Consider the following 23,771-nt stretch of genomic DNA (forward strand, 5'->3'; position numbering starts at 1 on the left):
TATCAAAATGAAAGTATTTGATGCACAGATGAACAGCCCTAGCAACTGTTAAATATGATTTTACTGATTCCTACAGCATTCTACAATTGTGGCTAGTTGTCCAATTTAAACTACATTTTGTACTGTTGGGTAGTTTATTCTAAAGCATATGTCTTATTTTGATCCTGATGTTGCGTATGTAAACTATTAACCACCAACTTATTTCTATAGTGGCCAGATCAATGTAGTGGGGTATCAAGTACAAAGAATTCCTCGGAAATTAATTCTAGTAGAAGTAGAAAGTCACGTTAAAAATAAGCACTCAGGTAAAGTACCTCAAAAATGTACAGCAGTTGATCAAATGTATTTGATGCCATGTCACCATTACAAAAAAGGACTATATATAATAAGTGATCCCTCTACATATATGGTTAGGTGACGTTCAATTATCACAATAATCAAATAATAATATCTTGTTAGTCATCAGCAGTAGCAGTTCTCCACTTTGTCTCTAGAAATTCAGCCCTGGTGATTTTTTAAACCAGACGCAGCTTGCATTTAGTGAACTGATGCACCTGATATGCTTCATTATGATTGTCATTTCCACTTCTGCTCCTACTGGTGCCGCTGCAGCCGTTTTGCCGCCACTAACGGCGCTATATGGAGTAATTAGCATGAGTGTGTCGCGGTGGGTTTTACGGGACGCAGCATCGTCGCCTCCATTACGGCTGACATTCATCGCTCATCAGTCCACTCACAGATGATGATGATCAACATACGGCGCATCATCGCTGCTAATGAGATGCGCTTTGCTGATGAAAGCCATTCGTCGAAATTCAAGCGTAAAAAATAGAGAAAGAGAGACAGGGGGAAAAAAACACATACACAGGAAGGCGCATTCGGACAGCGCTCATCTTTCAATCTAATGGTGTTAACTAAGATTCATTAACCACCAGCCATCTTTGTCCTGCAGGAATCTTGGAAGAGTGTTTGTGTGTTTGTCTGCTCTCTGTTTCTCTACCACATACTCTCTGTCTTGTGTGGCATGTGGTCATATTGCATGTGAAATGTACTGTATTTGTATGAGTGGCCATGGGAATGAGTACCAAATTAATCTGTTTCAAAGGGAAGGTTCACTTCATGCCATTATCCATAGTAGAAACAAATTCACAAATGACTTGCTCCTGGAAATGTGGCCATGTGTATGTGTGTGTGTCATTGTGGGTGTGTGTGGGTGTTGTCTGTGCAGACGGGGTGCTCATCATCTCCTGGAAGGATTGATATGAACATTCTGTCACTCACGGGCAGCACAGATGGCTAATTTCCGGAAAAGAGCAGATTTGAGCCAGGTTTTAAAGGGAAAAAAAAATAGAAATGGCACTTTTTCAAAGTGTGTGTGTGTGTGTTTGGGGGAGAGAGCATCAGTGTGTGTGTGTGTGTGTGTGTTTGTGTGACTGCCTATAATGTAGCGGGGGTTCAGTCAGGCTTGACCACTGACAGATAAAAGCTTTGTGTTGTTGAGCTGCCAGCCCAACATGGCTGCCTGTCAGAGTGTGAGTGAGCAGTGTGTGTGTGTGTGTGTGTGTGTGTGTGTGTGTGTGTGTGTGTGTGTGTGTTTGTGTGTGTGTGTGTGCGCGCGCAGTGAAACCTCCAATGTGATCTAGGCGCCCACAGCTGTGGAGCTCTTCCAAAGTGCTAACATTTAGACAAACAAACCCTGCTCCACATCCATCGGAGGAAAAAAAAAAAGAGAGAAAGAAATCCAGATAACGTCACTTCAATACCCATTTAACACTCGCTCCTCTCGCCACCAAACATTGGCGAAGGCTTTGTGGAAGGACGAGGGAGAGGTTGTGACAGGATTATAGCGCTGTTTACTGTAAATAACCAATTTAATGACCGCTGGCAAGCTTCAGGCTACAGGCCAGAGGCTCAGAGAGAGAGAAACAGAAATACAAATACGAGTCATCTGGTTGACTCCCCATAAGGCGAATTTAGCGGAGGTACTTTGGAGGCGTGCTCATGTGATGCCACGAAACTTGGCCATGAAAAAAAATACTCCAACAAAAGTAGCACATTTACATAAGAGGAACCCTCCTCTTTAGTCAAATGTGTTTGAGCTGGAATCTGGGCGATCTGGTGCCGCCATAATCTCAAGAGAGACAAGCGGGACCAGAGGACTTCAGACAATATACTGTAGTTAAGGAGTAAGTGTGGGGTACACATTTATACTTTGATATGCACAGACTTGTGAAAAAGTGCTTATTTAAAAAGATAAACACACCATACATGTTACTGCATCAACACGTGTATAACTTCTTGTAGGCTCAATGTGGATGTGCATGTGCCAGCATGTATGCAAGTGTTTAAATTTGTGTACTCATCCTCCTTGTCTTAAATGGATAGACATGCTTATGTTTTGTGTGTGTGTGTGTGTGTGTGTGTGTGTGTGTGTGTGTGTGTGTGTGTGGCATGCGTTAGGCACATATCTCTGTATTCATCTGTGCTAAGCGGATGAGGGACCCGGTGAGCAACGCTAAAACATCCAGCTTCTTGTCCTTGCCCTTGTCAACATGGCGCCGTCCGTTATCCCTCACCTAGCAGACAAAGACACTTCTTACAGGAGGGATCATCAGTCGCCTTTGCAACTCTGCAGATTCACTCCATAAATCCTAATTATACCCCTCCCAAGTCCCCCCCATTTCCCTCCCTCTCCCGCTCCACAAATAAATGGTCAGAAAGTGTAAAACATCTGCTGCGTGGATCATCTCAGTGGCTGTGAAGGTAAATCATCCTCGTCTGTTTCTATTATAAAGGCAGGAGAGTCAAGGGACTTCAATCCGGCTGAATGTGAAGCATCACTTCACCGACTTGTTCCACCACGTCACTTGACTTTTCAGCCATTGAGGTTGTGAATTGTTGTCTGTTGCTGTATTTTTTTGTTTTTGACCACTTAAAGTGTTGCACTTTAGGTATTAGAAACACATTACAAGAGCAATGTGAAAACTCAGGGTATGATATAATGAGCGCAATATTGTTTTATGGGGCTTAGAAATGTAATGGGTTTTTCTGATGGATAGTAATTATGCCTGAAAACTTTTCAGTGCTTCTGTTTTCTATTACGCTGGATTACATTACATTTGATTTTACTACAGTATTAACGTTATGATTTATTTATGAAATTTTGGCACGTCATTCACTTGATTAACTATGCATTCCAAACAAAGAAATGCATTGAAATGATTTTAAATAACAATTAAAAAATTACAATATTATCAGTCTTGTTCATGTGTCTGGTACATTCGTGTTTACAAAATGTGACATATGTGAGCGTTTACACGTTACTGTCACCAATTGTCAATCAATACAACTATGTGAGCCAATTCAAAATTTCAACGTCTGTCTGAGCAAAGAAAAAAATGTGATATCCAAACTGTAAAAACCCTTTCAAATGTAAAATCTACAGTCTATATGTTTAACGGACAATCTGAAGTAGTTTTCCTTGGGGGTGTTCTTCAAATCCACTCGCAGCTTGACCTATTCCTTGCTGTATTGACCAGTAAACTAAGCTCATAAATAGGAATGGAGACCACTAGTGAGTAAAGCCATGCTACAATGTCAAAGCACCTGAGAGGTAGTCTGGGAAGATACTCTGGATCCTACACCGTAGATGGCAAAATCATCAACAAAGATAAGGCTGTTTGCTGACCTTGTAAAAAGCAGACTTATATACAACAATTCTGAGCTATGAATACTGCAGTGTGTTGATTGGTCAATAGACACTCTTGCTTGACAGTGCACAAACCCCAAACCTGCAATTTTTAAATATGTAATGGATTGCTACAGAGACTCTAAACAATCCAGCCTGTTCTTTTCTGAAAATGTTGTGCAACCTTGGTCCGTAGACAATCAGTGAGGTGCAGATGTTCCTCTTTATTATTGGTGAAGAGGAAATACAGCGTGAGCTGGATAAAGCAATGACGCTGCTCACCTACATAAAAGCACTGTTTCCAGTGGAAACTCAAATACAGACCTATGGTTTAGAAACATGTCTGTGCAGGTTACGTATAGTTCTAAGGTTACTATAGAAAGTGATGGTGGAAATTTGGCTATAGTACTGTTTTACAACACCACATAGAAAAATACTGAAGGGTAAGACACTCTTTGACCGCCGGACATGGTGAGGGGGTACATTATACTTTATCGAGACTGTCCATATATCATGTTGTTTGTACAAGCAGCAATTACGACTCATGTTAATTTGTTGTTCGGCAGTCACCTCTAATGGCTGCAATAACTGCAAAGGAGGAAGTCAGGTGACCAAGGAATGAAGAGTGACAAAGTCTGTTTAGGGCCAGAGAGAGGGGCGGTGGATGGGTTAAACAAATACAGGACTTTCTTTTGGGAGACCAAAGTTTGTGTCCTGTGTGAAACCAAAAGTCAACATGGAGCTATTTTAACAACCCAATGTAGTATGCAGTCATGGTTATTACATATTAGGTTGAATTCATTTGAACTTGAGCTCCGTCACTTTACAGAACAGAGAGTGGTTGCTTTACAGCACAAACCGGAAGAGGGAGCTGTTTTACCAGTACAAAGAGAGATTAGGTTAGATTTCTGACTTTCTGATGACACCAGATGGTGGGGGAAGTGAAAGGCTGATGGGAAAATATTTCCACAACATGTTTGTCCCCCTCATCATCTCCAAAAATACATTTGAGGGAACAAGAGAGAATGGATTTCAGCAAAACTGTGGATTTCAATTGAAAAACGCTGGCACCAGCAATACCACTGGCATGAGAAAGAGGCTATACCATTCACCCCTTTCAAAAATATGAAATGTGAGACCTTTAACTTCTACAACTACAGTAATTTATTTTTGTTAAATATTAAACAAGTGAACTCACCCGGCCCTGTTGCTATTGACAGTGCATTGTTGTTTACTTGTGTAAAAAAACAGATGGCCTTAACATATTTGATGTTGGGGGGAAAGGAGGGTGGCAGCGGGTTCATGCTAGTTTAGTTTTGTGTGTGTTTCTTGTGCAGGCGTCTGGTATTTTATTTGCCCTCGTCCTTTTCTGCCTGTCTCTTCTCCCCTTCTCCCTCTCTCTCTCGGCTCTCCTCAGCCTCCAGCCAGCCTCGCTGTAGACAGGAGGTCAGGCCATGCCACTCCGCTCTGCCTGCTATGAGCGCTGGGTCACCGAGCCAGATAACACCACCAACTGTTCAATATTTGAAGAAATCAAGCATTCTGTTTGTTTGAAATTTCACTATTTGTTCGCATTCTCTCCACCTCCCCTGATAAATCTTGCACTTTATGCAAAACAGTAGAGCAGTTCAAGGGTGGAAAGTAACAAATTAAGGCTTTGTGAAAGCTGTGAAGCTGTAGCTCTTTTGTATTCTTGTACTTTAAGATAAATGTATGTTTTGACTCCTGTACTTTACTACATTTCAAAACAAATCCATTGTGGAATATATATTTCACCGGATTAGAGACAGATCATGGTTGTGATAAATCAAGTGAGTTATTTCTAAACCAAGCTTCAAACTTTCTGTCCTCTTTTTCCTTCACATAGACCTGCAGTCATATTCAGACAAAAAAATTTTGAATCAAACCTAACTTTTTACTTTGACTACATTTTAAATTTGCCCCTGGACTTTACAGCAGTATGAGAATTTCAGTTTAGCAACGGTGCTTCCACTCAAGTGGGACATTTTGGCTCCTCTCTGTTGCTGCTTATCATGAATATTCAAAACTGTGTTGCATTCCAAGACTGAGACACCAAACATGCAGATCAGTGAGAAAATACACTCCACCACTGACAGGCTGCTAAAGCTCGTTTGAAACTCTGGCTAATGTGACTATACATTTCCCTTTTGGTCACCTATAGTGAATGAAAGCAACCAGTGGCAAAATAGAGGGTCACTGTTGTGTGTTGTGTAAAAACGTGCTGTTTAAAATGGGAGTGCTCTCATGTGCAGCTGAGCCACGCAGTTTCCTCCACAGTAAAAAGGTGATTTATTTAGTGTTTGGGGGGTGCTGTCAGGCCAAGCACGAGATTTCACAGGGTGTAATTTGATCTTAAATTGCTTGGCTACATACACTTTTCACAGCCAAGAAAGGGACACCCACATAGGTTTCTCAATAAAAGGATGGCAGACATGTCACTCCAACATAACGCAGACGTTGTACATATGCAAGTACAGCCTATACAAATATGCATGTTAACACATTGCTATATATGCCAACATGCCAGCATGAGGCGACACATACAGAGAAGTGATGTGGCTTCTACAGGGCCTGGTTTTTATCATGTGCAGAGAGTTATCAACTTTTCTGTCTCTTCTATTCATTTGATGAACCAGATTCTGTATGAAATGTAACAAATGTAAAGATAAAAAGTAAAATGTAATGCATTGAAAATAACATCAATTGATAGTTTAGCCTCTTGGGAGCCAAGATGACAACCTGTAAACATAGTACCGATCTCCTTTTACGTTAATGTGGTGCACTCTTCAGCACAGTTGCCTACAGTTTCTTTTGAAGTCGTTTTTCTGTTTCTTCACCTTCCTTTTAGCTCTGTTTTGTTCTCAATTACTCCATTAGATGCTATAAAAGCAGTGAGAATTAACCAAACTGTGAACCTGTTGGCAACCATGAGCTGAAAGATGCTATTATGTGCTAGTGGCTCTGCCAGACCATACTCATGCACAATGGTGCCTTAAGCAAAATCCTAACGCAGCATGCTAAAGTCCACACAAGGACAATGCTAACATGCTGATGTTTAGCAACTAATCTTTACCTTGTATTAGCGGGTTGCTTACGTTTGCTTATTAACACTAAACACAAACTACATTGGGATTTAACTCAACAACTGACAAATTCTGTTTTTGAAATAACAACCAATACTCAATCTCTCTATAGTGCCTTTCCAGTGAAGAAAACCTTTTGCAGTGCTCTCTAGGATGCCCTCCCAGAAGAGAAAAGTGCTCCAGTGCTCTCTAAGGTGGCCTTAACATTGAGAAACACAATGCACTACCATAAAGGCTTCCCTCTGTATTACAAAACTATCTGCGAGCTGGTGCCCTTTTTATTTTTCTGGCCCCTGTCCCTCAGACAGCCTGAATCTGCCACTAATTTTTTGTAGCCTATGTGAGCAGGGTTTACTCCTCACTGTCAGATGATCTCACACCATCTTCTATTTTGTCTTTCTGCACGGGTTCTCTCTGCCTGTCTTACTAACTCTCTCTTTCCATAATGTCCTCTCCAGACGCCAGTACACTTGAGGGGTTTAAGGTAATTGCACTCAGGGCTTCATCTTAGCGCTGCTCTCTCACATGTGGAATCATTATCCAGGCTAACAATTACAGCCTGCTCTAGTAATTGATCAGAAAACTGTCTCGAGGAGGTTAAAAGGTATTAAATATCACCACTTTCTTAATTTACTGCGCCTGTCAAATAAAAAAGAAGGCGAAAGAGGAGTGAAAATGAGAGTCCTCAGCCTTTTCCTTCTCTCAGCTTAAATAATGACCCCCAATTAGAGGTTTTCTCTGTTACTATGCACTGCTCTAATGCAGGTCTGTTGGCCCTGTGGCTAATTTTGTGTACACAGGGTCATGAAGATTTTAATTTATCGTCTTGGCATTGTAGACGTGCGTGTGTGTGGGCTTCCTTTTGTGCCTTTGCATATGCATCTGCGTGCACAGCATGTGTATGTGCAGGCATTTTTTTGTGTGTTTTCTCTTATTTTTCCACTTTACTTTCACCAAATCACCAATTCTAATGAGTTGCCACTGGCAATTATTGCCCACTTTAGCGCTGACCCTACAAGATGGGGGGGTCAGAGTGTGCTACTTTGTGCCTTTGTATGCATCAAAATGGGGAGGGAAAATTATCAAAATGTGCAAAAATAAACACAAGATGTTCATTGTGGCCTAAGTGGTCCATTATGTGCACAAATTTCCCTTTGTAGGCTATTATAGCACCCTTTGTACCTTTATTACAAAAAATTACTTGTTGGATGTTAAAGTTGGAATATAAAACATATCAGATTCTGCATAGAGATTAGTAATTTCTATTTTTATTTTTTCCACTTTCTTCATATAAGCTCATAGCCAATCAATGAATGATGTGCTTTTTACTTAGACGCGGTATCTGATCCCACAAATGTTCCTTTGTTGACATTAGGATGCCAAAAATGTCCAAATTCTGCAAGATTTTGTAATCTCTGAATCCTTTTATGGATATTTGGTTTTTCAAAATTGAAGTAAAAGACCACAAAGACACCTGAAAACAACTCCTTGCAAGTCTACTAATTCCTCTTTACCTCTATGAAACAAGCAGCCCCAACCAGTCCCTTACATCTCTCCCTGTTTCTCTCTCTCTCACAGTAAGGATAGCTGACAATGATAGGCAGCCAGGGTGAGGTGGAGGGGGTGATAGGAGGAAGACGAGGGAGGGATGGAGGGATAGAGGGTAACAGCAGGGGACAGCAGGGCTAGCAGGGTGAGCGACGCTTGGTGCCTCTCAAATCAGGTCCATTTTTTCATTAGCTCATATCCTTGCCAGGCTTTACAGCTGGCTGATCAGCAATCAGTGGCCGTTTGTTTCAATCAGGCAGCACCTCCACTGTTACAGACAGGGCCAGATTACCGAGAGAGGGAACAAGGGAGGGATGAAGAGGGGAGAGGAGGAAGAGGAAGGCGAGGGGAGGGGAAGGGAGGCAGTGGGGGGAGGATGTCTATACCTTGCCATCACAGAGATGAAAGGGGTGAAACAGGGGACATGCAAATACAAAATGTACAAAATGGAGAGCAAGGCAAATGTAAGGGTTTGAACAATGGAGTGAACTGTACTGGAAATGAGAAAATGCTCCCTGTTGCTGCAGAAACAATGGAGTGAGGCTAATTTTATTTCAGCGTTGCCACTTGTATGCTGGAAAAGTTAAGGGAGAAAAAAAAGGGAGAGATGAGTGATTGCTATACTGCAAAAGGTATCTCTCTCAACAACTTTTCAGTGAAGTCTTTATTTTTCGTACACCAAGTAAAAAGAATCTGTCACCGCAAGATAGAGACGAGAATACCTCTTGTTTTACCAGACTCCAGTGGAGAAATCTGCATATTACGCCCTGCTTCAAGATATTGTGGCACGTTTATAACACAAATCTTGTGACAGATGAAACTGCATGAGTAACAAAAGGTATTATCTTATCCAGTCTGTCCAAATTACCTTCTCATTTCGAGAAAAATAAGACTTTAAGATCAGATATGTGATTAAAAGACTTATTGAGAGTGAGGAGGGGTTTTTTTCCACAGTGAGGGGAAGTGTGAGGAAATAAAGAGAAATGAGAATGATATCTCTCTCATCCCTCTTCCAGTCACCCAGCCGGCCTCTCAGCCTCTCAGTGTTGAAAGGAGGGAGTGAAAAAAGATGAGAATGAGGGATGATTTAAGGGGGAAAGCCAGCACCGTGCCCAGGGAGGCCTTGTGCCTACTGAGCGTGCCCAATGAGTGGCGGAGACTGAGGCGTGTTGGATCTATAAGCAAAGTATTTATCCTGCCAGAGACCCTGAGAGATTAGCCTCCGCAATGGTGATTTATACCGACACACAGCCATCCTTTACCTTATACTACAGACTCTCTCTCTCTCTCTCTCTCTCTCTCTCTCTCTCTCTCTCTCTCTCTCGCTCTCTCTCTCTCTACCCCTTCATTCCCTGTGGATTGTGTCTGTCAGTGGGCCCTGATGCCCAGTTAGCCTCCAGCTATGATATTTGATCATAGTAACTACTGACTCTGTCACCTCCATTTCTTTTCTGTTCAGATACATTATATATAAGGCTGCTGAGACTTGGATGTATGGCGGATAGGGCAGGAATCATATGGAGATGGATTAAAACAAGTCTGATGAATAGAGCAGCTTCAGCGTCTGACACGTAGGATGCAGGTTTATTTAGCTGCTTGACAAGCTGGTTGTCTCTCTGTATAAACATGACAGTCTAGAATACATCACACTAATCAAATTCGTGAGATGTTATTAAATTGCAGTTATATAAAACTGAGACTAGTGTCAGTTACAGAGTAAAATGTGTGTGTGTGGGGATACAGGCGAACTTTGCTTTATTTGTGTTTCTAAGACAGATTCTGACCACTCCAACCTATCAGCTTTGATATAAATGTCCTCTACTTGATCAGGAAATGCTAAATAGGAATAGTTTGACATTTAGGACAGTTATGATGGTATGAATACATATTTTGAATAAACTGTGTGCCCTGTTAGTGTCAAGCTAACTGGCTTGCTAACTGACAGCGGACAAATTTGCCACTATGTGGAGTGACTGGGCCTTGGAAAAAAAAAAACTGGCATTGCTATATTTTTTCTTTTGGGATGAATACTGTAATATGAAATAATTCATGAGTTTTCACCAGATGACTGAATAGCGTTATTAGGAAAAAGGTGATCATTCTAGAATTAATGGTGTGATTTTGAGTGAGCGAAGTAAGTGCATCTGCATGTAAAAAATAAAAATAACAGCTGCAAAAACAACTTTATACTGTAAATATTTGTTACTGCGTGGGGTGATTAGGTATTTTAATACAATGGCCGACTCATCATGACACCATTTTATTTATATAATACTCCTCTATTAATCCAGGCTGATGTCAATGACCTAACATGTCATATTAAGCATGTTGCTTAGTTTAAAATACAGGGGCTCCCTTTTGTTGCTACACTCTTGTTGCTCGCTCTTGTTCAGGTTGTGGTTCACTGATAGCATGACATGCTTTGGCTTTTTATCAAACAGACTCCTATTGTAGTTAGCGTTAACGTTAGCGTTAATGTAACCTTTCTAGCCTTGCAGTTCAGAACCGTAGTAAAAGATCTCTGGTTTCTTGATGCTAACTCTCTTTAGCTTTAAACAGCTTCAAGCTGGTAACTAACTAAGTAGCTTTTAAAGCTGGGCAACTTGGAGTGAAGAGAGATGTTGTGATGTTGCACTAAAGAGGTTTACTTCTTCTGTGCTGCGACCACGAAACATGGCCCTTTTAACAGTCATCATACTGGAACCTGAGCTCATTAAGACACTTTCTGCTGACTACTGTAGTTTCGGAAAAGCGCTTCACTATGTTCACTTGTCGACCCAGTTCAGATACTTTACTACATACACTAGACCATGGATGTAAAAGAGAGCTGGATACCACATTGGAGGTGGGACCCCAAATTATGCAATTCAATGGCTCTTCTTGACTTTCCAGTTGTTATTGGACCACATGCACTAAATTCCGAGAGTGAAACAAGTTATTTTGCAGGGGTTGTGATACTCAAATAATGTATCCATGGATTTACAGACATCTCTTTCACCATGTATGTCTATGGGAAAAAGTCTTTTAGGCCATAAGGCATGATGTGACGATGTAGGCTTATCACACTGTTTGGCCACTGCAAAAACTAGCGAATGAAAAGTCTCACTTCCTATTGTAAACGCCACCAGACAAAGGGAAGAGTTGGCTGGTAAAATCAGTAATGGAAAGCAAGCACTATGTGAGTTTTCCCTTTTTCCTTTTGTATCAAGCAGCAAAAAAGTTGTAGCATTACGTGTTTGGGTCAGTTTGCCTAACTTGACATCGCACATATTCACATAGCAGTGTCAATGCTGACACAATATATCATGCAGCCCAAAAAACGAGAGTAAATGCATCACAACTATCAAATCAGTGCTGAGTGATTTGATATCCTTTAAAAAAAACAACAAAGTCAATGTCAACACTCTTATATTTAAACAATTGCATATCTGAGCATGGTCACACAGCATTAGACTTCTGTTGCGTGTAATAGCCACTGGGATGTGGTCAATCATATGAGCCTGTATTTGCCCCCAATGTAACCCCCCCCCCCATTCCCCCTGCGTTGCATCGCTTCTGTAATTGGCTGGGGCTCAGACAAATACACTGTGACAGCTAAAAGCAGCAGACAAGTTGGGACATTATGCTAATTATGAGATGTCATTACATCTTTAAAGGAATGGCTGGTGGGCTCAGAATGGAAGGAGGATGTCGGCAGAAGCCATATCAACACAAGCTCAATCCATTAGATGCACTGCTCCATAGCACTGCACTGTCCCCCCCCCCCCTTCATCTTTAACATCTCACCCTTGACACCAGCACCCTACAGCCCTATAATTGTCTAGTCTGACCCAGTTACGCAAACACACCAGTGCTTTGACATATCGTCTCAAGGCCTCACCTCAACAGGTAATGATGACGACTGTTACTAATGGAGGCAAGCATGTAATTGGCAGCTTCTTGGTTTGATGCCATTATGTTATTATACAAATATAGCACCTAAAACTGTGCACAATTAAATATACTACATATTACATTACCCATGATCTGCTGAACAAACTTGTACCCTAATGAAAAGAGGGACTAGGTACAGTGCTGGACCTAGTGCATTACTATGATTTCTATTTATTGTATTCATTACTAACAACAACAAGAGCTAATGAGAAATCAATACAAATGAAAAGCTAAGCTAACAAAAAAAGAGTATACGAGATGTGCAAATTTGCAATTTCTTTTTCATTGTCTCTTACTCTAATGCTCTCCACATACACTCCACTCCACCATTTCCCGGGTGTTTGTTTTTTCGGAATGTCAAAAAAAAACCAAGAAAAAAAAACGCACTGATTTGTTTGTTTTGGGTGGCATGTGTGATGGTTGTGGTGGTGGCACAATCACAGAATGGGTAGACAAGATGATTTCACCTTTTTACCGGCACGGTAGGAAGTAACAGCGCCAAAACAGTGTCTGTGTAAATGTGACAGTTGGCAGGATGGGACCATGGGCCAGGTGGGTGTGTTGTTTTGATGGTGTGTTATGTGTGAGGTCAACACCAGGAAATAGCAGTTAGCTGCTGACTCAAAGAAGAACAACAGTGGCGCAAAATGTCCGCACATTGGGAAAACTATCCGGTTTGGGAGCTCCTTACCCTCCAAGCACAGTGCATGATCAGCTGCCATAACAGGGACTGTAAATGAGTCTTTCTGACTCGTTATGCACTTGGTATTGTTTAGAAGGTGTTGCCAACATGCATGTTACATGTCACGAGGCGGACGCTGTTGTGTTAAACATCATGCCCCTCACGTCTCTTGTGCTTCCGTGATGCTGGCACGCCGTCTAAAATCACACACTGGTGCGGCATGATGCCTCCATTTGGGTCTATCTAAAAATGCAAAGGCAGCCCAATGAGGGCACTTAGTAGTGGCCCGATAAAGCAATCTCTGTGTAAAAAGGGAAAATGTAACCTATAGGAAGAACCACCTCCTGATTAAGTCGAATGAAGAAAACATGTCCATCTTAAATGTTGTGGCCTATTCTACGGGCAAACATATAGCCCAGATATAGGCTACTGTATGCATATATGAAGTGTAAGTGTGTGCTCACCGGCCACTTAATGGCTTTGTGAAAAGAGGGTTGGTGGTCCTCTGTGAGGTCACTGAGAATGACCCGTCACAGCAGAGTGTCACTTTAACACAAGGCAGGCCTGGATGCAAACATGTGCACAATTGATGAAGTCACAGTAATGAAATATCTATCAAGTATGACTTAGAGCTGCAAACTAAAGATGTCACACTGTGAATCTGAGTGTATTTGAATGGCCATATTAGAGTATAAACTACCACGGGTGTTGATAGTGTCACTGGTGTGTTGCTGAGGCAAATGAGACAATATCTAATATTTTCTCCCACAGTGACAACAGGTAGAGTGGGTAATCAGTAAAAGCATTCACACAAACACGCACACACACACGGACTCACACATTCACACTCAGGCATAAAGCATTCATCTCTCACTAATTTAACCACAGGGATCACTCACAGTTTTGGCCCCTAATAGCAGGAGCTGTCAATATGGACAAGGTTAGTGAACCCAGGGCCATAACAAGCCAGACACCCGCCACCACACACACCCCACATCCACACTTAAACACACTGCCGGGCTTTGATCACACACATGAACATCGTGAGAATAATTTCAGAATATAGTGATGAATGTGTGCACTGCACATGCCTTAATACACCTCAGTCTGGTGCTAATTGAATTTTATCCATTATACTCCAGGCTCCACGGTGGTATAAGGCACAACATGGCATATAATTAACCATTCATTTTCAATGGCATAATATTATATGGATGTTATCGCCAGGCCTCTATCAGGGGACTTGTATTGATGAGCTCAATACGCTCATCTGGAGTAAAAATCTCAATGTATAGAAGGAGTGCATGTGTCTCTCTCTGCCCATAACTGAGATTAAATTAGAGTTTAAAAAAAAGTCAAAAGAAGAAGAATCATCATGCCGATAATAGGATTATTGTTTGTTGTTTGTTTGTTATGGATGGCGGATTAAAAAGAAAACCAGGGTTAAACGCAGGGAAGATTAGCACAGGCTGCGTGGTTATCGCCCTGCCGTTTCATAAAATTAGCAAACGCAACAGACTGAGAGCTCATTTGCATGAGGAGATAACGCTGGCATTGTTGTACGAGTGTTGCCGCTAATTAGAGGTTGTGCGAATACTGTTATGATGAATTAAACCCTTCATCATTAACACTGAGAAAACTCACAAATGATTGGACAGAGGGGGGAATAGCTGAAACAGGAGCTTGAGAGAGTATTTACAGGGTGTCAAGTTGACTGACATCCCCCCCAAAAAAGCGTCTAGGGAGGGGCGGCTTTCCCTTCTGAATATTATCAAAGTCAGTAAAGCCCCAGATTGAAATATTATGGGGTTTAATAAGACTTGGGGGGTGTGACCTGCTTCTGTGTGATGGTTTGTGTGTGTGTGTGTATGTGTGTGTGCCTTCTGGATGTGAGTGCGCGTAGTTGTGAGTGTGTGTGTGTGTGTGATACGTGTTTCTGTACCATACTGTATGTGTGTTTGCTTTATCTAAAGTGGTTAATTAAATAGGAGAGTGGAATTGTCATTTAGTTTTAATTATGTGCCATAAATGAGGAGAGCAGCCGACTCGCTCTCCCTCTCTCTATGAACTGGTCCTTCAAAAACATCAGTGAATAAAACCTAATATACGGTTCAGTTCGTAGTTATGCAATCTGACGTGACGAGGGTAGGGTGGGCGGGTGGGGTGGGGTTGGGGGAGTGGGGTGGTGAAAAGGGGGGTAAAAAAGGAGACGGTGCTAATTAAAGTCAGCTCTCTGTCAGTTCTGGTGGATAAACACTTCAAGAAGCTTTGCAGATAGACGAGAGATGCCTTTGTGTCAGGGAAATCTCTCTTACGTGGAAACGTACTCCGCAAAGGGTGACAATCCCCAGGGAGAAAACGTCTGATAAGGACCTTGTCTCAGTTTTTAAAAAGCCAGAACAGGCCTCATTAAGGACCAAAGTCATATAGATATGCCCTTCGTCTAGACTTTACAGCCAGCAACCGAAAAACAAGGGAAACACTTGGACTGCCAGTTGCGTTGACAACACATGCAACTTAGATTTTGCAAAGAGAAAAATCTAAATGAAAGCTTTTTTTTTGTGACCACCAAATGATGATCACTAACTTTTTTGATTAACTGCAACATAACATGAAAAAGTCTTTGTTTCTGGCTTCTATTAATAACTACCATCTACTTAAGAGAGAGCTAGCAAAATGTTTCCTATTAGTTTAAGACGCTTCTAGAAGCCTTTGCATTTGCTTCTAACATTTTGCAATTGTACAAGAGGTGCTTTCACAACAACAGTTTTTAAGCTCTAAGCTCATTTTAACTTTAAAGTGTCATCTTTAGGTTTTATGAGGGTTCACCCCTCTGTGGACCAGATGGATTATTATGTAGAAACAAGGTACCTGTTGGCTTGTAATTCTCTGAAATGAACACTTTAGATTCTATTTTGAGAAATTTGTTTCCCCTGGTTGGAGAAATAGTTGACCAGTCAGCACTGGTGAGATTCAAATTGCCATTTTACTACATTGCTAACAAGCTAACTAGCTTTACGCATGGTAAAAATAGCACAGGCCGGTTGAATAAATTAAGCAAAACAAAATGGCTATGTGTCTTACTTAGCACTTAACTACAAAATGTTGTTTGTAAAGGGCCAAAATATTACATTGAATCAAATCCTAAATATTTGTTAATTGTTTTTAGAAATGCAACAGTACAAGATACTGGAGGATGTGTTATACTGTGTTGGGGTCACTGGCAGCAGTGTGCAGCGCTGGATCATGCAGTGTTAACTCTCTGTTCTAATAATGCTTAAATAAGCAGCTCTTCAAGTGTTACCAAAATTTTTAAATATGTCATAAATGTCTCTTCCACATACTATCTGAGGTTAATGGCAGAGTAACCTCTTTCATGTTGCCAGCCGTTGATCCTGGGCTCATTTGTCTGCTTTGCTTTGCTGATGTTATTGTGTTACTTCCTGGTCAGCAGATACAGCCAGGGCCTCTGTTCTTATAGATGTTGGTTGAGGGATGAAATGAGCGGCTGCTGGAGCTCCGAGGGGCCCCGTGCCTGCAGGCAAAGCTGACCCCGCTGTCCTCCTCCGACTGTCTGTGATGAGGCGGCAATACTCGCTTCAGGCTACAAACGTACAAGGGGGGGATGGAGGGAGGGAGGGAGTGGGAGGGCAAGACTGCATGGGGCAAAGGCTTAATTTGTCTGTTTTGTCACTAAATTTAAAAAGGGGGCTGCTCAGAAGTGTAACATTTTACACAGTGTTTAATCCCACTCTGTCATGGCAAACAAGGGGCTAATGGGGAAAAATGGGGTGAGGGAGTCGGGGGTGGGGTGGTTGAGAGGTTTTCCCTGATGTGTGGGGAGCCAGTTGACTGGTGGTTTGCATGGAGATTTGCATTCTCTGCACAGTTAAATCTGCACCCATACACCAAACACCAGTAATTATATTAATTTGTAATTGAAATAATGCATTGTGCAGCCTACTTAAGATAATAACCTGCCAATTTCATGAAAGATGTTGATAATTTTTTTAATTTATACTTTGAAAAATAGTAATTTCATATTATTTTCTGAGACTGTCCTCACTAAAAAAGGACAACTTTAGTTGCTTGTCCAAAAAATCTGAATGATCTATATATTTACTTATTTCTTGCAGTTGTATGGATAAAAAGTAAAAGACCAAAGATGTTTGATGTTTCACAGCCACGTAACCTCCTACAGCCCTGACACACCAAGCCAACAGTCAGTTGTTGGTCACTGGCAGGCCTTCGGTGAGTGTCTGTTGCACCAGTTTTTGTGGTGTCTTGCACAGCTGGCACTATAGTAAGCCCTTGTTGGCTTTTTTTCAGTCGATTCAGCAAGCTGAATTGGCTTCAGAGTCAGGGGAATCCACCACTCTATGAAATAACTTTGATTGGTTCAGCTCAGTGCACAACAAATGGGAGGAAAGAATATGAAAGAAGATCGAAACTAGCTTGTTACATAAGGTAAGATTATATTTTTATCCATCTAGCTCGTATGCAGAAATGGTTCATGACTCTTTGTGTTCTTGTTTGGTAGGGCACTGTAGGTATTTTTGGTTCTTTCAACATTGGCTGATGTGCCAGCTGGCTAATAACTGTCTTGAATCCCTCAGCTCTGCCTTACAGTTTCCATTTTTGAATGACCAATACTACGACTACTGCCACCTGTTGGCATGGAGAGTTATTTCCACTCATGCAAGCATAAGTGCTAGTTGGCTGTTAACTGTAGTCTTCACATTGTGTTCCAGTTCAACTTTTTGGCCAAGACGCAGGTGACACGAGGCGACGCAACACCTTTGACCCCAATAGTTCTTTATGCTGGTTTAATGCATCTGGGCCTTTAAGGAGGACTGTGGCTCGCATCCTGTGTCCTTCCCTCAGTTAAAACTGATTTCTTAAAACTACAAGGGCAATACTTACCCAACCAAGTACTTTTAGTTACTTGTACTTAGTTTTCTCCACCTAAAACCAAATTTTAACCAAAGGGGTGAAGTATCATGGCATGCTTATATGTGTTGTTTTTGGAAACGTCACATGGATCGATTTTAAAGGCACTGGCAACCGACCACTTTTTGTTTTGGAGCTCTGTGACAGCTTAAGACAGTTACTTGTAAAGCAGAACAGAAAGGCTGACCGACATTTACTGCATTTAGCCCCTTTTAAGGCTTACTTGAATCACATTTAGGTTGTATCAGTGAGCTCTATCCTAAGTTAGATGAGGATTTCACTGAATCAGTGATCGTTATGATCGTTCTGATTATCGCCTCCATTCGAGTTTACTCACCTTTTTATTTACTACACTAACACTGAGCATCACGTCCTAGTGGCTGTGAAAAGGAGAGATAGCAAACAAAAAGGTATTTGGTGAAGGGTTTTTTTGGAACTACACCACATTTCTCTTTGACTGACAGCCAGCAGTATTTTCAAGGCTTTCCTTCCTAGTGTAGCCCGGGCGACAAACTGCACATCACAAGCCGGCCAAGATGGCATCCATCGCACAGCCCTGCCACTGATCTCACCGCCATCGGCCGCCAATCAGACTCATCACATAGCTGCCTTCTGCTTGCTGACAGCAGCCAGGGCCAAGAAAGTTAACTCTTCCTCCACCAGTCTGGACAAAAAAATAGTAGAATAACTGTCTCTTTCTGTGTCTCGCTTTCTCTTTGTTTCTGGTCAGATTGTATCTGCAGAAAACAGGACTGAACCACAGCGAGCGATCACTCTCTCCAGGATCCACCTCAGCCTTCTCACTGTCACCAGGACAGCAATGCAGCTGTGTTTTTTCTTCTTTTTTTTTTTTTTTTTCAGCTAGGCCAGCCTTATCATCTCAGTTTGCATTCACAATACTGTGCTGAATTATTGTGTGAATGTGCATAGTGAACATCTCTAACTTAATTGGGAATATTGAATAGCAGATAATTAGATATTTGATGTGACACGTGGCGTCTAATGGGCTTGATGCAGTGGTCTCATGTTGTTCCCATAGCGAGAGGGATTTTTGATGTGTTGTCAGGCCCCAGTGTAAAAATAACTGAAGTGACAGCAGTGACTTGGTTGTCAGTGTTGTCGAGGCTGGTGCGGATTTTCACAGCCGTGGGTCCTGTGTATGTGTGTGTGTGTACGCCTGTGTATATGTGTGTTTGTGTGCATGCCTGCACTTGTATACGTGTGTGTGTTTGTGCACGGCAATGTTGTGGGTGACAGTGCTGATCGCTGTGTGATGACAGCCTATCATTGTCGCTGTGCAAGAGTGAGAGTGGCAGGGGGGCCTTTTTGGCATGTGTTTTCTCCACGCCTTCATCTGTGTCTATGGCACTCCGAGCTTGGCTTAACAAAGGAGAAGCAGGGTGGCGAGGTGGGGGGGGTACTGGGTGGCGGATGTCGGAGGCTGGGTGGGGCTAGCTGTGGAGAAAATGTGTTGGTAGCGCAGTCACATGGTGTCACTTCCATCCACGGTTCAGGAACAGGAAGCAGAATTCACAAACTCTGTGGGGCAAAAAGTCACCATGGCAACGAGTTTCTTTTTTAAACTCTTCTTTGTGTATGTTTGCTGCAGAAAAAACACACTGATTTTTAACTATCAGTCATATTTAAGGTGCTCACAGGTATTGCTTCCATAGCTGCCGGCTTGACAGGTTCCAGCTTTCTCATTCCCCAAAATCAAATACCATAGCTTGCTCAGCTATTTGTCGGACACCAATGCCAAAAGCCACCTTTTGTGGCAGTGGCAAAACATTGCCGGTGGTGACGTAATATAAGGAGCTTAAAAGTCACTGTCGGCTGGACGGGAACAAAGGTAGATATTGGTCCAAAAAAACTTGGACTTTTCACCTTTCAATGGAAGTATATTTTGAAAAGACAGAATGCATTAACATGCATAAATTGACACGCTGTCCCGATACCCCATCTACAGACGCAGCAGAATAAACGGCAATGACCAAGCTGCAATGCTTAATTAGAATGTAAATGTCTCAGAATGTATTGCAGGTTTATGTGGCACACGAGAATCCCAAAACCACATCAGACCCTCCACTTCATTTATGCATTGGTTTAGCTGTGATTCACATGACAAAAAATACCAAACAAAGCCGACTTTATCAACAAGTGCCATGTGGGAGCAGCCATTTCTTTCTCTGGTCCGAAATTTGGTACGGGGAAGGACTTTTGTAAAAACTTGCCTTAAGCCACTATTCACAGTGTGTTTCAAACAGACGGATTACATGGTTCTCCATCAAAACAAAGCTCTGCAATGCTAGCCTGGAAACACTGCAAGAAGCCTTTCTTTGTGCTCTTAATACTGTGCTCACATATGGAAACCTAAACAGCAATCATGTTGGAAACGGCTGCACATACAGCACACACTTACACACAATGGGTGAAGTAAAATTATCTTGGTGCAGTGACAAGGAAGTGACAGGCTGTCCATTAAATCAACACTCAGGAACTGCAGCTTTCTACCTTCCTACCGATACGATGATGCATGGCCATTAACTGGACTGTCTGCCCGTCTGTACTCTCCACATTCACCAAAGCTTTCACTCATCTGCAGACTCCTCCATGGGGAAAGCAATATGAAATAGATCACATACTGTAATTGTTCCCTCTGATTGTCTGACCTGTCAGTCCTTTTTTATATTAATAATTTTAAAATAAAGATAATAAATGTGAACGTCTTTATATTTGCCACTTTCTAACTTCTCATTTCTCCACTTTAATTTCTCCTCAAGTTCAGGTTGAGTTTATATTTTCCCTCTCAGTTATTTATACCAGACGTACTGTGACTAAACCTGTCATTTACTCTCTTATCAACAGGGAGGACAAACTTTTCAGATGACAATCCACTACATGTTGTAAACTCTGAGGACTGTGAGAAACGTACGCTTCGTAAGTGTGGAGGCAGTTAACCTTTGATAAACAGATGGACAACTCCAACTGGTGCTGTGAAATTAACAGGCTCGAAATAACAACGGGACAATTACATGCAAGCTGCCTACAGTGACAGTCTGCTTCATTCTCCCTTGATTTTACTTTTGTTTCTTAAAACTGATGCCACAGCGGTCAGGGGTTCCCAAAGTTAGGACTAAGGGCTCTCAGCAAACGGAAGAAAATGACATTTCAAGAATGTACAAATTCCTATTGCAATCAGAGTTTTCACTTTACTACTGAACACCTTTAAAAATGAAATTAAAGCTGCAAACAGCGACGAATGGGCCCTTCCTGCTTCGCAGGTAATGACGGGATGAAGGTTGACGCAGCAGTGCATTTCTGCGACCATCTACACAGCACATAACTTGGATATTATTTCCTGCGTGGCAATGAAAATGATGCATCGCAAATTGTGTAAGACTTCATGTATCAATTATGAGGCACAACAGAACACACAATTATTATATGTATGCCGCTATATATCTATTGCAGACCACACTATGTAAATATTGTGTAAATTGGATGATCTTTGTCACATCAGGTTGACTCTCCATTGTAAGTAGGTGGCGCTATGAGTATAACAAAATATGGGCATGTACATATCTTCATACCTGGACTCCTGTGAAATTTGTGGCAGACAGGACAATGTAAAGTCAAGTTATGACAGCTTCCTGTGTCATGTCTAAAGGTTGAAATTCGCTGTGCTGCCATAGCAACGCTGTTACATAAAACCTCACAATCTTCACAACAAAGCATCATCATCATCTAGTAACTCAAAATGAAACTGAGTTGGATTAAGTCAATTTGCTAAGAGAAGTACATCAAAGTATTAAACCTGTCATCTCCTGTTGCCAGTAGGTGGCATTTTGACTTTAACCCAATTTTGGCATGTAGACTCTTATCAGTCCTGTGAAGTTCAGGGAAGATTTGACCATGCACAGACACAAAACAACATCCTTTTTGGTGGTTCAACATGGAAATCCAATGCCTCGCCGCTGCCAAAGCAGTCAATAAAAAACTCAAAAGCTTTGCAATTTAGCACTGCGAACATCAGTAAATTATGTTACCCAAATTTGAAGTCGATCCAACAAAATCTCTAGGAGGTGTTTGTTAAAGTACAACACCTGAAAAAAGGCAAAAAAAGCCCTGACAATGAGAAGTTAATTCATATTGTCGGAGTTGCTAGTGGTTCCAAGAGACTCTTTTTAATTATTGGGATGTTACATGTGCCTCTCAATTTTTGTACCTCTAGGTGAAGGCTTCATGAATTTTCGAACACTTCAAGCCCCTCAAAAACACAATTCTTTTTGTGTGAGTGATTACAATAGGGTCAGTGCCAGGGCACTAACTACTTGTGCTGAGTCATATTCAGTGTGAAATTTGAAATTTTGCCCACAGATTAAATCGTTAACACATGACATCAGAAATAAAGACCACAGCATTCATGCCACACAAAGCCCATATGTCAGTTATTTATCTCGGCAACAAAAGGCCTCTTTTGATGGTCTTCTGTCTCCATTGCAGTCCAAGAAACCCCGTCAGCAACCTCTGACTACAAAAACCAATAATGTTAATGGAGGGTCACAAGGGAGCAGTGATTGAGCTGGTTGGGGGTAATGCAGGGATACTGCTTCCAAACAAACACATTGAAGTTTTTTACAGCAAGGGAATGAATGTACAATGCCTGCCCCTGAGGTCCAAATCCTCTGGGAAATAATCATTTTATATAAGTCTTAGAAACAGCATTTAGAGCTTTACGGGACATTAAAAGTCTCCATAAAAAAAGCTTTCATTGCAGGTTTTCCCAGATTGTTGAAGTAATACCCCACACCACATTGGAGCCACATTTCTGTGGCCACATGTCTGATCTTAAAATATTATTAACAGAAGAGATATTGACTAGATGTGATCAGAGAACCACTTTTAAGGCCTTGGAGGTCAGATTATCTGTATTTTGTTGTTTCTGTGAGTTAGTTTCCTGTCCAGTGTATTAAGATTTGACAGTAAAAGGGTATTGTATTGTCTTGCCTTGTTTTTATATTCACTACAAGCAAACTTTTATTCTGTTGGAACCAGTCTGAAAAACATAGCCCAGTTTGTAGCTTGAAAAGCCTGGAGCAAATTTTCAAAATTCCACATAATCTGTTTTCAACTGATGGGAATGTCATGGCCTTTGAATCACCATTAGTAATTTAGTATAGACAATTTTAAGAATTTATTTTTGATAAAAACTATTACAATAAACAATTTATAACCCAATTTTCAGCCAGGATGTTTGTATGGGACAATTCTGTAAAACTCTGACCAATGGCAATCTTTATTTTATTTTATTTTTTAGTTTGTTTTTTTCCAGAAAACTGACAAAAGTCTGCGCTATAGGTAGGGTTGGGGAAAGACTGTGGTTATGACAAATGAACAGGGATGAAGGTATGGTTGGGATTAGGCAACTAAAACTGGTTAGGATGGGGAAAGATTGTGGCTATGTTAACAGAAAAAGTGGTAAACCTGTAGAGTTGCGATGGTCTCCCACAAGTTAGATGTGCTATGCCAACCCACCACCCTGACCTCCTCACCCTTCATTTCTGCTTCACTACATCAAGGGAGCACTACTTACAGCATTGGCACTAAATGTTGGTGCTGGATATAAATTGTGTGCTGCAGATGTGTAGACATATTTAATGAACAAAATTCCTAGGATGCAGGGCTGTTGTGCTTGACATAATAATAGCTAATTGATGGTGGTATGCACAGAGAAAACCACATGCAAAACCCTTTTTTCCCCATGATGTAAGCCTGATCTTATATTTCCTGTAATTATTACATTAACTTGCATTGTAGAGTGTGGTGAAACACTGAAAAGGGCGGTTGGACATGCTCTCCATACTCT

General features: G+C 41.4%; 1 long non-coding RNA gene across 1 annotated transcript in view; it reads right to left on the minus strand.

Annotated features, from left to right (window-relative positions):
• Positions 1-23,771, minus strand: part of LOC148188203 (uncharacterized) — a 38,264-nt gene that overhangs the window by 12,973 nt on the left and 1,520 nt on the right. The window lies entirely within an intron of this gene.

This window comes from Plectropomus leopardus, chromosome 11, assembly GCF_026936395.1.
Source record: "Plectropomus leopardus strain MGB_pleo_1.0 chromosome 11, ASM2693639v1, whole genome shotgun sequence".
Classification (NCBI taxonomy): Eukaryota; Metazoa; Chordata; class Actinopteri; order Perciformes; family Serranidae; genus Plectropomus; species Plectropomus leopardus.